Source organism: Eupeodes corollae, chromosome 1 (genome assembly GCF_945859685.1).
Source record: "Eupeodes corollae chromosome 1, idEupCoro1.1, whole genome shotgun sequence".
In the NCBI taxonomy this organism is placed as follows: Eukaryota; Metazoa; Arthropoda; class Insecta; order Diptera; family Syrphidae; genus Eupeodes; species Eupeodes corollae.
Window position 1 is genome coordinate 184,895,693 of NC_079147.1, and position 15,514 is coordinate 184,911,206.

General features: G+C 34.5%; 1 protein-coding gene across 5 annotated transcripts in view; it reads right to left on the bottom strand.

The window, feature by feature from the left end:
• LOC129953876 (probable serine/threonine-protein kinase DDB_G0286465) overlaps window positions 1–15,514 on the bottom strand; it is a 386,722-nt gene that overhangs the window by 87,532 nt on the left and 283,676 nt on the right. For all 5 annotated transcript variants that reach the window (XM_056067400.1, XM_056067398.1, XM_056067399.1 and 2 more), the window contains exon 6: window positions 7,331–7,371. The gene's annotated coding sequence lies outside the window, so the exon portion shown is untranslated. The remainder of the gene's footprint in view (window positions 1–7,330; window positions 7,372–15,514) is intronic.

Sequence of the window (15,514 nt, forward strand, 5' to 3'; positions counted from 1 at the left end):
TTTTTTTAAAGCTACATTTTGTAGAATTTCAAAGATCCTTAAGTGGTTTATTGAAAACCCTGCCAAAATATGAGATTTGCGTTCAGATTTTTGTTAACCGAAGACCTAAAATACATCAGTCAAATTAGGAGGTTCAAACATTTCTAGCATGGACGGAGACACTTATCGGAGTTTTTCGGGATATTAAATAAAAGCAAATATGATGGTAATATTGTTTTTGGCTAAATAGTTGCAAGAGAAGTTCTTATGGAAATGTGAAAGAGAAATTCATAGTTCTTTTTTCTTGTTATTGGTGTTCGCGCTAAATTTTGGCAAAGAAGAAAATGTTTCCATTTTGGAATAATGTAAAAATAAAAAAAAATATTTTACTGTGCCAATAATCGTTTTCCATCAACTTCGTAAATTAAGGAAATGAACACAACACCAAAACATGATCTTATTTCAAAAAATAATCTCTCTATTTTTTGCCAAGAACATTTTGAATGTTTGTATACCAAATAGGATGACATTCGAAAGGATTGCTTTGTCCCAAGAAAAAAAAAGAACAAAAACAGGATATATTTTTATTCACATCGTATTATAATCTCTTAAAAGAAGCCCCCAACATAAAGGCTCCGAGCTCTGAGTGAAGAAAAAACTGAAATGAGTTTATATTCAGGATTTTAAGAAAAATGAAAGAGAAAAAAATGTATCCTTCTCATAAGTATTCTAAGGAGATTAACTATAACAAGGACGAAAGCCAAAAAATAAAAAGAAACGAAGAAGGCGTTTGTGTTTTGTTTTACTCTCGTCTTTTTGGTACACAAAAATTGTGTGGTAAGTCAATGAGATCAGAATATTATTTTCTTTTTCGTGTTTGCAGTCCTAAACATACACAGTCAAGAAATCTAAAAAAAGGAGTTTTTAATGTTTTTTTATGGAGTTTGAAGATAATATGTTTTAAAGTTATTTAATATGAAAATAAAAAGGCAAAGTATAGTTTTTAGTTTTACGACAACTCAAGTCGTCCTTTGTATTTATAAGAAGTTGTTAATTCAGCTCTTTCAGTAATTCAAACTTGTACCACTGTGAACATTTGTGATTGATATTTGAAAGATATCTTTTTCTCGAATTAAGTGGTCGTAAAATGTCTGATTTGTTTTTTTCGAGCTCAACTCAATTTTAGAAGCATTAATGATGTCAATAAATTTGGCATCTGACAGTCAAATCTGTTGTATACAAATGTTATGAAATAAAGTGTTTTCGAGCAAGAGGTTTCATTTTGAATAGCCCGCTATTTGGGTAGTTGTCACTTTTAAAGCTGTAGTCTGTTGATTTTGAAAAGTCAAATCTTAGACACTTAAACTCGTTGAATGAAATACAATACAAACGGTGAAGTTCGAAAAACTAAAGCATTTTTAGGCCGTGTTGCCGTCGTGAAGAAACTTCTTCAACGTTATACTGGTACTAAAATTTGAGCTTTTACGATAATTTTGTCCTTATTATGGTGACTTCGTCGCACAAATTCAACTTTTAACATTGCTGTCGTAGCTCGGAGTGTTGAAAAACAAAACAAGATTTTTCGATTTCTTCTTGGTCTTTGGAATTAAGCATTTCGCAGACGCCAATACGACGTATTTAACGTATTTAGTTAAGCTTTTAGGCTCTTGAAGTATAGTTAACGCAAGAACTCAAGCTGTTTATTGATTGAGTAGATCCTTAAAATGCATCATAACGATTCGGATTTTCATTTAAAAATTATCTTCAGTTATAAGGCTCAATTTCTCGTCGGTAGAAGAACTTATCTTTTAATGTAAGAACCATAAGATCTCGTTTTAATTTTTACTTGCAAAACTGCAACTTGAGGTTGACAAATTTTCAAAGTTTTTGTATCGTTGCACTTTTAGTAACGACGTATTTATTAATTGTCAAATGTTAAAACCTGTCAACTTTAAAAGTGACAACTATCCAAATATTTAAAAATCAAAATTGTATTAAAAAACCCTTTGTAAATATATCAATTGAAGATAAGAGGGAATAAAGAAGAATGTTAAGAGAGAAAATAAGAACAAAAGAGAACAGAAGGATTTAGTCAGATTTGTGCAAACAAAATTTTCTCTTGAAATTCATTCTGAAAAGCTGTACATAAAATTAAATAAAAATTAACCTCTTTAAGATTGGGCAAAGCTTAAAGTTTCAGTGAGATATAGACAACTTTTAAATTGGATAATACTGTGAAGTTACAGAAGCAGCTTTTAAAGTTAAGATATTTGCCAAGGATTGATTCAAATAAAACATGTGCAAATGTGCAACAAAAGTATCTGGGGATAGAATAACTAAAACGAATCCAATTCATTGCAAGCGTCATTAAGTTTTCTAATTCATGAACAATTCAAAGATGGGTAAATAGCCGAGTTGAAGGTGAAATGCTTAACCATTTATCTAGCTTAAGTTGAAGAACATAAAATTATAACTAGTGATTTTCTCACGGATAAATGCTTGAATTTAGTCTTTCTATGAATTAATCGAAGCGAGCTTATAGCTATAGACATGAGCTTCAACAAATTTCTACAAGAAAATAGTCTATATAGACGTAAAATCACATGATTTAGGCGACTAATTGACCGGCCCTAAACGTAAAATTAACTGTACACCGAACTGACTTCTGAATTGTTTCATTGTAAAGCGTTCCTAATGGAATGTGGCACAGTCTTGTTGAAACACAAGTTAAGATCACCATTAGATGTAACAATGCAATTTGCAATTGGTATCATGTTTGAAGATATATGTATGTACAACTTAACGATTTCTGTAGTCGATTCAAGACCCCATTCATACAAAATGGGTTGCTGTTTGGCGTTGGAGTAGGTCGTTCGGCTTCAATTCTAGCACCAGCTGTATTTGAATAGACTCAAACCTGAATTCTTCTCTAAAATTGTCCACGTAGTTAAGTAACCCAAGCCATACCAACCATAAAATGGAAGAAGAGCGCGATGAACTTGTTTTACACAGAACTCATTTTTTGTTTGTGAAACGATCAATGGTTAAATTATAAAACAAACTGCAGATTTCTGTCAGTTTTACAAACGACGAAACGTGCGTGAATTATCAAAATCAAATCTAAACATCAAAAGGAAACAAACATTTGCAATGGAAAATCTATGCCAATACAAATATCAGTCAAATAATCTCTCAAATTCAACCTGAAGATCTAAGACCACACAACAAAATTATGTATATTATTCAAAAATTCAATACTTCATTATTTTATTTGGCATTATAGAAAAGAAAAAGAATTCGAACCTCATAAAATTGTCAAACTTACAGATTTCCTATTGCACCATTCATCAATGTCAATAATAATATTTTTTAAATGACACCTTGGCTCACTTGATCCCATACGACTTCACTTCAAGACAGTGTGACAATACAAAAAAAGACTCAGTGGATATTTCTATATTCCTATTTAAACTTAAAATCAAAAATGCCATCGTAAAGTATTGAAAACTGCCAATCCGTATAGAGACAGTCGGTGTATTTTTTAGCAGCAGTTGTTGGGTGACAACAACAACAAAAATCAACGATGCATGTCCTGTCATCTGGGGAGTCGTTTTATTATTTTCAAGACATCTATCTATATAGGCTTCAATATATACCTAAAAGCATAAGTTGAAAACGAAAAATGCATTCCACGTACCCGTACCTACATATGTACGAGTATATAACAAGCTACAGCATTCAGAACCCCATGAGATGGCATTGAGCAGAATTGCAGCACATAAATAAGTGGCGACAGGGCTCAACGCCCTCACTTCTGTCACAATGCCCGCCTCCTATGAGACGCGCTCAAACCTATAGACCATAAATACAACATATACAAGAGGCATGGGAAAATGATTGGCATTTGACGTCAAAAACTGTTTTGCCTATAGGTTAGGTTCAAGTTGGTTTGTTGTTATAGGCAGCTTGATGGTTTATGTACTCAGGTGTAGTTTAGGGCCAGCTTGTGTCGGTCTCAGCATATCCTTCTTCTGGTGGCCATAGCTAAAATGCATCAGTGTAAAACACACACAGTAAAATGCAAATAATATGTGGAATTCCGCACTTGTTCTTTTTAATTTTTCGGTTGATTGTGTAAACGTAAAGAACAGACACTCACCGTGTAAATGTTAATTAATAATGAACATTGCGTAGTCTAAGAACGCAAAAGCGCGAGGGTGGTTGCTGGTGGGTAAAACATTTTAACAGCACCTTTGGGAATATTATTGAAGTGCGAATATAAAATATAAACGCAACAGAAGGAATTTATTATTCAAGTCACAACACAAAGTTGCAAAAGTATAAAGGTGTTCGCAGATCGCTTAAAGGATACAAGCAGGTACACAAAAGTTGAAAGAAAAAAAAAAAGAACTAAATTAAGAACAAAATTGACTTCAAACCGAATATAAAACAACAATTTAGCAGCAGCAGCGGCAGAACAGAAAACAAAATTCCACCCGCGCATAATTTAAGCTAATCAGATCAATGAATTCTTAATAAAGCTGACGTACTTTTACCACCACTGCCATTCACGTACTTAAAGCATTCATCAGAATCTTTTAATACAACGTGTTTTTGTTGTTGGTTTTGCTTTATCTGTGACAAGTCATCGTCCTTCGAATAATAGAATTGAAAATTGAAAATCGAAATTGTCATCGATGATAATTTTAAATTCGCATAAATTGAATTCCGTCAACTGGTATTTGTGATAATTTTTTGACATTTGAAAAATGATTTGACAGGTGATGGATATGATAAAACCAAGAAGGAAACAAGCGGGGACATACATAAATTACTGAATAATTGATGATTATTTTATAGTTTTTAAATCAAGGAAATCATACGACAAATTGTTGTGAAAGAAATTTAATTGTTTTAAAATGGTGTGGAAATTGCTAAAGACTAAATAAAGTTATATCTAGCTTACTGTTTCTGAGAACGTTTAATAATAGTTTGGTTGCATATGAAACAGGATGTAAATGAGTATTCCAAATTGAATATAGCAAAAGGCTAGGTCATGACCAAAAAGAATTTTTAAATACAATTTTGCAAAAAAAACACATTTTCGTTTTTCGGCGAACAAATCCTCTCGAAGCCACGATCAAAATAAATTCTTCCAAAAATGGCCACAAAAAATCATTACTTATAGTTCAAAACCACTTCACAAAGTCCCAAAAGTGCTTTAATATTTGGAACTGCAAATGTAAAATGCTAGGTCCCTTAATAGACCTCGTGCAGCCGAAGAATTAGTAGTCCCTAGACTAGACATCCAGTAAATGCGATGGGATCGGTCGGGTAAAAAGAGGATGTTAAACTGCGATATTTACTATGGTAACTGCTATCGTGAAAACCAATAACGTGCGCCTCATGGCCACATCAATGCTAAATTCGGAAACATTATCCTTATACGCACACACACACCCACACAAGAGAAGGATGACAACACCAAGGATATGTTCTTCGAGTTCTTGGACAAAACATATGAGCAGTGTCCTAGCTACGAATTTCAATATATGCTGGGCGATTTCAATACCAAGCTAGGAACACCAATTTTTGGTTTCCCCACCCCAACATCCACAAAGGAACTTGGAGTTCTACAGATCAATCTTGCCAGTAAACCAGATTGACTACATTGTGGTCGACACGCTTCCAGCATCATGGATGTCACAACTTTCTAAGGAGCTTACATCGATTCGGGCCACTGCATCGTTGTTGCCAAGGTAGCACCTGAGTTTTCAGACCCAAGGCAAAACAGGGAGATGCTGGCTACAATTACAACAGATCGCCAAAACCCTTCTCCCACCGAAATATATACTCTTTTAAAGTTCTCTGCCGCCACCACAATTTATCGAGAACCAGTGGCAACATTGCCAACATAGAATCAGAGAAGCCAAATCTGACGGGCTGGGTTTCAAGCAACCAATAGCAAGAAACCCTTGGTTTATAAATGTCGGCAAGCAAAGCGGTACCGTTTAGGAGGACTGGAGCTACTCTTGAGGTCTAGGAAAAGGAGAGGAGAGAGGCACACCGACTTCTCAGAAGGAAAAAAAGAGCATGAGAAAAGTGCCTTCGAAATTTTTAAAAGGTTCAAAAGCAGAAATGAAGATAAAAAGATTTATGAGCACGTGAAAACGAAATTCACAGGTACATAAACCTCGAACCGAAGGCTGCAAAGACGAAAGTGGAAACATCATTGTAGGACCACATTCAATACTTAGGATATGGAAGGACCATTTTTGCAGACTGCGTACAAAATTTTCTCTGCAGTAAGATGCGAAAGCCAAAAGCCCTCCGTCAACAACTTGATAGGTTTTTGTTAGTATGAATTTAGACCAAGAAAGTCGCCAGTCGATCAAATATTCATATTACGTCGAGTCACCACTTTTTCATGGATTTCGAGACAGCATATGACAGCATCTGCTGGAACGAATTGGCCATCTCTTCCAAACTTTCTATTTTTGCAGGATAAGGAGCTCCTACATCATAACTAGAGGCACCGCGACCGATGTACTGTGTCTACCTGGGCTTCGTTATGAATGCAGAGAGGAACACCAGCACTGAGATCAACCACAGAATTAGTCTTGCTAACTGATGTTTAGCAGCAATTGAATGCAGTTTAGTGGAATACCCCTTCCTCGCTATATAAGACTTTTATCATTTCTGTACTGCTATTCGTTGCATAATCAAAACAATTATTTGGGGGAAGATGGAAAGACAAGCAGTATTGGCTGTATAATGACGTAGACTTATACAGGAGAAAAAGAGTTTAATGTCTAAGTGGCTGGGTAGCGTAAAATGCAAGGAAACCAACGGCTCGGAAAGTCTTCGAATCCACACCCTCAGGACTGGGCAGGAAAGGAAGATCGTGCTGCACACAACTTTAGGAAAGTTACAAAGCAACCATAACCAAACAGAAGTGCGTAACTATTGATGTCTAAGGACTGACCTAAATGGAAAAAAGTGTTGGATGAGACCCTAGTTCATGAAGTTGAATTCTGAATGAGCTTCCTGATGTGATGGAACCAAAAATTTAGCTAAATGGAGGGCCTTTTTTTAACTTCAGAAGAATTCACAGCAACAGAATAAATCCATTGAAATCTTTGTGGGAAAAAAAGAATAAAAGTGCATAACAATTTTGCGTCAAATTAAATATTTACCCACTGTTTTCAAGACCCTAGAAGGATTTTCAGTCACAAGTAGATTAAATTAAATTTCTATCATCTGAACTGAAGTTGAGTACTTATGAAGTGTTTTTTTGAATTTATTTTATAAACTTTATTTTCTTGATGTGAATGAAGAAGAGTGTACTTACCAAATAAATAAAAAAGAAAAATGCGTCAAGCCTGATAAGTCCTGCAAAGAAAGAGAAATGCAAACAAAAAGTTTAGACTTATAACTTTAAGGATAGAGTAATTGAAAAAAACTATGTATTTGAATTAAAATTAAAACAAATGAAATAAAAACCCAGACGTAAGAAACAACAAGTCGAGAAAATAAGTCAGACAAAACATCATCCCATTAAAAATTAAAAAAAAGAAGTTTACCTTGAATATAAACGAATAGCCTAACTTCTTTTTTCCAGCTTCTCCTTCTCCGAAAACAAAAATATATTTACGAGTATATTTTCTGTCATAACCACAAACTGGTACTTGTTACTTGATTGCAAACATGTTTCAAAGATCCTTCTAAAAAAGCACCAGCACCAAGAAAACCTACATCAAAAAAGGTCCAGACAAACAAATAAAATACCAGTCCTCCTTCCTTCTGGCCCCAAAAGCATCAAACGACTTTACAAAAAGTTAAAAAAGAGACCTTATAAATGAAACTGAATAGGTAACTTTTTTATCCTTTTTTTGGTAGTTCTTCCACTTCATCGCGTCGCTCTGCTAGTTGTCGTCATCACCGTCGGACTCGTCGTCGTCTAACGAAAAAGTAAGGAATACACAATTAATCCCCGTGCAAGAGAGAACCAGACGTAAATCTCTCCAGAGAATGAATGAGCAACAAAAATTAAATAAGAAAATGAAACTTCCCAGCGCCGAGCCGAACCGCACCGCGTCGTTCGCTAACCTTCTTGTTCTTCTATCACCTCACTAACTCACAACTTCCTGAGCACCACCACCACTGGTCGTGAAGATTCCAAACGGCGACGACGCTGACTACGAACGAAGTCGAACTTGTTTTGATAAACGTGCGCGTGAAGTAATTTCCCGAGATTAGGTGCTCCATGGATGAGTCTTCATCTTCATCTCCTGCAGCTCGTATCTCGCTTTAGTTTCTATAATACGTGAATATACCTACATACCTACCGACCTACACCACCCAGCGATCGGTACAACTTAGGTATAGCAGACTGCAAAAAAAGAGCTATTTGCGCCATCAGTCCCAGAGCCAGAGCCTGATATTTGCATTGAACTCTAAGGGAATAGTGGCAAAAGCCACACCTCTGGTATATACTCTGACTCTCTACTATATTTCAACTTCCGGCTTCCAAAAGGAATATATCTCTAGATAGAGGATGGGAGCATAAGGCATGGTCTATAGATATGCAGGCGCACGAAGTCATGTATCAAAAGGCAGAGCTCAGCTCGCTCGTATATAGAAATAGACGAAGAAGAAGGTTAAAAACGTTTCCTGGGTTACCAACTGTAGAAGATTTACGAATTTAATAGCTTCTTTTTGTTTTCTATTTACAAACATACATTAGATATTATGTGTGTATTTGTGCATTTTAATAACTTTTGTCTTTATTATCGGTTACATTTTTATATTGATTTTTCATGTGTGCCTGTAAAGTCGTGTATTAGGGTACGTGTGAAGGTCTTCTTACGTTTTGTTAAGAGTCAGGGAGGTGGCACTGCATTTGGTTTAAAAAATAGATTGTTTGTCGATGTTTTAAAGCTGTTTTTTGAAATATCAATATCAATGTTTATTTGATAAAAAGTTATAAGGACATATAAATTCAAATGTCTTAAATGTGGCTGTATGTTAAAAGTGCCTCCTTAATTTTCCAAGCATTTTTCAAACTTCAAAAACAAAATTATATCTTTTTTTTTTTTTTTGAAACATCATCTGCAAGTGACATTCATTAATCCCCATCAGCTATAAGACGAACAAAAAATTCCTGATCTCGAACTTATTTTTTAATATAATTTGTATTTATATTATTACTACCCTCATTGTTCCATAAAATAATTCACTCAACACACCACCACAAGAGTAAGAAAAAGACTTTGCCAGAAAAAGTTCAATTTAACAGAGATACCTACACTTCATCAACAAAAATAAAAAGAATTATAAATCCTACATCTAAATCGATAAATCATTCATCAATCAAAGACTGTTTAAAAAACCATTCTTCCCATTCTCAGGCATCACTCTTTCTACCACTATTTTATAGCCCCTGGGTATCTGTAATGTAGGCTCAATAAAAACCAATGAAATTTAAACCTTATTTTGTATTTAATCATTAGGTTTCTTCAATCTTTGTTTGTCTTGTGAATCAGAAATACTAAAGGGTGCTTTTTTTTCAAGAAGAAATAAAACTCATATAATTTAATGTTATTTCAAAGATAATACGTTTTGTTGCGTGGCGCAAACAGAATCATTATTTTGGTAATGAGTTTGCACGGTTTGCAATCTTTGTTCAAGAATAAGTTTATTCCGTATGAAATGGGAAACCGAACTGAGCACAAATCAAATGACATCTGTCAGAAAAACCAACTGTGAAAAAAGCTTTGCCAAATAGAAAACACCCGGTATACGACCACTCGGATGTAAAAAGATGCTTGTGCTTCTTTTTATTTTTCCTTTGAAGTTATAGCGACAACAAAGAGAAGATAAGATATATATAAATATACGATGATAGTGGAGGAGATATTGATGTAATATAGGTTAGGCGGCGCGGCGGGTAGCGTAGAGAGATTGAAAAAAAGACCTTCATCCATTTATTTGCCTTATAGCTTTGCAAGCTCACGATTTATTTAGCTTCATTGTTCCATCGAGTATTATACAAATTTTTGAAAATGTAAATCAATCAAATGGGGGTGTAGAAAATCGGCAAAGTAATTTAAATAAATAAGCAAGCTTATGAGAGCCAAAATGGCGGCAGGGATGGATTAGCTCCATTCCAAGGTGGTATAGAAATTAAGTTTTGTAAGTAAGCCCTCGAAAACCATTTAAGTAAAGATGGTTAATGTTTTATTGGAATTTGTACGTTACTAACAAAAGACACAAATATAAGACTTATGATCAAGAATATAAGCTTTAGGCAAAAATAAGAAATCTGTTTAAGACTTTTTTAAATTTGGATATTATTCTTAATTTCACGGTTTTGTTTCATATTTAAGACCTTATGTCTGACACGTTTCATTGCTCAGAAAATAAGCAATAGGGCCAATCCAGCCCTGTCCTGAATAATGCTCTTAGAGATAAGCTATTGCTAATTAGATGCTCGTCACCATAATGATTGACAGCGTCCCAACAAAAGACTTGATACTTAATTTTTTGTTCGTTTGTCAGTAGTTAAATTTCTATCAAACAAAGGAGCTTATTATTTTGTATTCCTAAAAAAGAACAAAGTAAAAAAACACTGCAAGTTAGTAGAGTTCTTTCCAAAAAAGACGTAGTTATGACTAATTAAGTAAAATAGGTTAGAAATATTCTCGAGACTTCACAAAGTATGCTTACCTATGTAAATATTTCTTTTGTTGAAGCTTACACTTCATACAACAAAAACACAACGACATAAATTAATTTTTTGGACACCTTAGACTCTCCACTCTTATGGGATTTGGGGACCTTCTGGTGTTATAAATGCGATAAGTTTTGTGACCTTACATCAAAATTAATATTCTCTCTTGAACCATATATCTAGAATCAATGTACATATAAAAATGTGTGGGAAGAGTATTCATGGTTTTTCAAATAAGTAATGTATACTTAGGTATACAGTCAGGAAGAATAATAGACATATGAGCTTGAGCACCTCCTCTATACTCGTAACAGTGTGTTTTATAGTGATGTTAATTAATGGTTGTTGCTGTTTTTTGTTGTAGCAACCTATAATATGATAAACTTGCTTAACAAGCTTCTATTCATAGCTCAAGCTCTTTAGGTTAAAAAAATCGAGTCTTAATTAAATTACTAGATAAATGTTTATTCATATAAATGTTGCCATTTGGTTTAGTTTATTAAAAGGAAACACGTGTAAACTGAAATGAGTAAGTAATTTTAATCAGATACATATCTACCTATAATATTACTTTAAGCGACCATAAGGTATGAATTTTGTATTATTATCTTTTACATATTTGAATATTACTAATTAAGGTGGAGTTTTGGTTTTCAATGCTTTTTAATCAAGAATACGTTTTAGTAATTAAAGTTGACCTAAAGTATCTTTTAAATTTTGTGTTTCTTCTCCATCGATTTAATTTTTGTCAATTTTACACATGGTTATCCATTTTACGGTTTCAAAAGTCAACGTAATTAAAACACATATAAAATATTATTTTGTCATGATATTTCTTTTTTATTATGTGTGAAACACTAAATCACTTAAAAGACCACCACGCAAGCATCGATTTTTTTGAGATAATTTTCGACCACAATCCATAACTTGACGAATGTTGGTTTGAAAGTGCTTTAGAGTTAAGGGTTTATCTGCAGAAACAATGTCTTTCACGTAGTCCCACAAAAAAAGTCCAGTGGTGTCAAATCACCAGATATTACTTGACCAGGAAATGTCTTCTGCAATAAAGCCATATTCGCTCGAGTTATGTGGCATGTGATTCTTTTACAATCAAATTTATGTAGCTGTGTTAATAGAAGGTGTGGCTCAATTCACGAGCCTGTACTTGCCATCGATTTGAATGCATACACATTTCTTGAAGAATCGATATTATGGCAACAATCCGAAAATGCCTCCAGCACTATAGGTTAATATGCAGCCCTTAAAATTATCATTTAACAAGTCTTTCCATTTATCCTGATCGTTAGCCGACGCCATCCGGGCGTTTTGGTTTACGACTTCTCTGCAGTGTAAGCATAGTTGCCAAGTTATCGTCTATTGTAAAATGTACTCTTAATGAATTGAAAGGCTGGTTTCTCTACGCTAATTGAAGTTAGGTGTCCAGCTCACCGAAGATTAATTTTCTGCTTCGAGGTAGATTGCATACAGTTCATGATTATAGCGTCTCCGCAACACTCCTTCCTCACATAAGGAAATAATATTTTTTTATAAGACTTTCTTTATAATTGTTTTATATTTTGGCTACTCTTTTATTTTGAAATCGTTTAGATCTCTTACTTGTAACGTCGACTTCATAAACCCAAAGAAAAGACAGTGTATGTTCTTGCCTTGCTCTATCACAAAGACGACATAGAAGACTTCTACTCAAGTGATTTAAGAAATTCCCACATTCATTGTCTCAAACGCTTCATACAGCTTGCACCAATTGTTTTTTTGAGTAAGGTAGCTTTTCAGATCCATGTGGTATCAGAACGAACCAACTATTGGTATGTGTGTTGGCTTTTTCGGCCAGCAGCCCACCTTAACCTAACCTCCTAATAGTGGTTGTTTTTTGGTGCAACTGATACCTGTTTTAAAAAATTTAGCCGCTATTTCTAGGTAGAGAAACTTAAATATTATTTTCACCAGACGTAAAAGCGTCCACCAACAATAGTCTCTATAGACTCTGCGACGCCTTTAAGTGATTTCTTTGACAAATTAGTTACTGAATAAAACTCAAAAGATTTGTATCTTAAACCATTATCAGAATTATGATTATCCTTAAAGACAGTTATGAATATAAATCTTTTTCGTTCCTTTTCCCACATCGTTGTCGGTCGTCGAGACTTTTTGAAGGAATACAGAAACAATTTTCAAAATATGCCTCATAGCACATTTTTGTGTGACCAAAAAATATTATTCTACGTCTAAATGACTTAAAAAACTGATGATTCAAGCGTAAAATGAACAAAATTTATGTGGACAAAAGTAACTGTGCGCTGTAAGAATGGGCTTGGGCATAAGCATTGAACAAACTACATAAAACACAAAAACCTATAATGCTTCATAAGCTTTTTACATCATCACAGAGATATCTCGTTACGAGGGAAGAAGAGAGAGTGTAAAAACCATCCAACAACATCAACCATAAATCATAAATCACAGAGCACAGCACACTATCACTCTATATACATACTCGTACAAACGTTTATAAGCTTGGTGTAGTTGTAACTTGTTGTAATAAATTTTCAATTTTCCTCGTAACAAAATATAAAAAATAAAAATTCGAAAATAAAACTGATTAAATGTGTTTTTAGTTCGCGTTGCCAAGAACAGATTGAAAATCATAAATTTCTTACAACTTGCTATTCTTGACCATAAACTTTATATTTGTTGTTGTTGTTTTGGTTTAAGCTGTAATATTGCTTAGTGCCAATGTGCTGCTTCCTTGGTGTCAGTTCAGTGGCGGCATGGATGGCTTTTGCCTTGGTCAGGTCATATATTGTTGTTTTAACCTTTATCATTGTAAGCCCCTGCTTTTCCTGATGCCAAACGAATTTCAGTTTCACCAATTGATAATTTATTATCCCATTCCATATGTTTTGGGAGGTGGCGTTTGTGTTCCTGTTCATGGGCATGGGCATGGGCAGTAATCCTTAGCACCCTCAAACAATAAAACATCTGATGCATTTTATATATGTATATAATTTTTTTTTATTATTTTCGTCTAAATGTAATAAACTGCTGCATTTTGTTTTTACGAGCTAGATACATTGTTGCTCTTTGTACACATTCTTGCTTCGCGTCGCCCCTTCCTTATAAATACTTCAGTTGTTGTATTTATTCTTATAAATCTCGACTTTGGCTAAGACTCATGAAATAGAAGGGAGCGATAAATCTATTCTGTTGGTCAAATTATTTTCTTATGTCACTCGGTTTTTATTCTAGGCAAGGCACAGAAACAGAACTTTCACAGAGGTATCTCGGAAGCTTGTGCCAATGATTGCTTAGTTTCTATGTATTTCTACATCCACTTCATAGGTGTTAGTATATTTTAATTCATAGATGCAATTTCACTTTTATCTTTTTTTTGTTTGGTTGCTCTTGTCTAAATTTGTGTCTTTGTGAAGTGTTGCATGTTACACAATTATACAGGGTTGCATTAAACAATACCTACACAAACTAGTCAACTCAAAAGGGCCTCTCTAAAATATGATGGCTCCAAATCATTGTATTTGTTTCAGATTTTAGTATTTCAATTTTAGTCATGATAAGCTCACTCACTTACTTACTTAAGATGGCAATGCAGTCCTGTGTGAACTAGGAGCTCACCCAACATACTTCTCCATCTAGCTCGGTCACTTGCTAGATGTCTCCAATTGCGCACTTCTAGTTGGGTGAGGTCACTTCCACTTGTGCGCGCCACCTGATCCGCAGTTTTACTCTACTGAGCTGTCCTGTGGGTGTGGATTAGAATCCTTTCCGGGCCGGAATATTGGTTTCCATGCGCTCTACGTGATCCGGCCATCTCGAGGGTTGAACTTTTATCCTTCTGGCTAAGTCTGCATCGCTGTACAGCCCGTACACGTTCCATCTTCTCCTTCACTCACCTTCTGTGCATACGGAGATTTAAAGCGATCAAGGAGCTTACTTTATCTAAGCAGATCGGATATAAGCTCGATAATCGTTTGTTTCATAAAAGGGCACTGTCAAACATGATAGAACGCCACGCGGCCAGGCGTTTTCTCAAATGGCTTTTGCAGAAGTTGTATAAATGAGAAAGATAAGGAAACATTTCTCCATCTCCTCTGTACATGTCCTGCTCTTGCTCAAAAATGCAAGAATTAACTATGAGAATGCTTCTATAACGATTTTAACGATCACAATGGGTAATTAAACTGTCCTAAGTTTGTCCTACTCCATCAGCCACCTTTACCTACCCCACCCTACTTTATATTATATTTTAATAATTCGTTCTTTCAGGATTACCTGTTTTGAGTATTAACTTAATTTTTGGATGGGTCCATTCTTACACTAGCGATTCGCCATCAGCTGTTGAAAACAATTTTTTTCAACTCTATGATGATTACACTCCCGGCCCTTATGGTCTTCCTGCCTTTCATTCAACTCATCTATCTAAAATTTTCATTTATATTTATCTCAACAAAAATTTACTAAAATATGGAAACCATCTTTTGTACCTAAAATTCACTAGAAGGTATCATAAGGAGAGGTGGTAAGCTTTATACCAGTTGCTCAACTTTCTCATAACCCAAAAATGTTTTAAACCATTCCTTAGTTCACTGATCTCTAACTCTCCCACAACAACATGGTTCCTTTAAAAATAGGTCTACCACCACAAAACTTATAGAGTTCACATCAAGTCGTAAAATATCTTTTTATTTCTATTTCTATTTATTTATTGCCTATAAGTATAAACTTTCTTAGACTTAACAATTTATGTGTTGTATATACATTCTTACA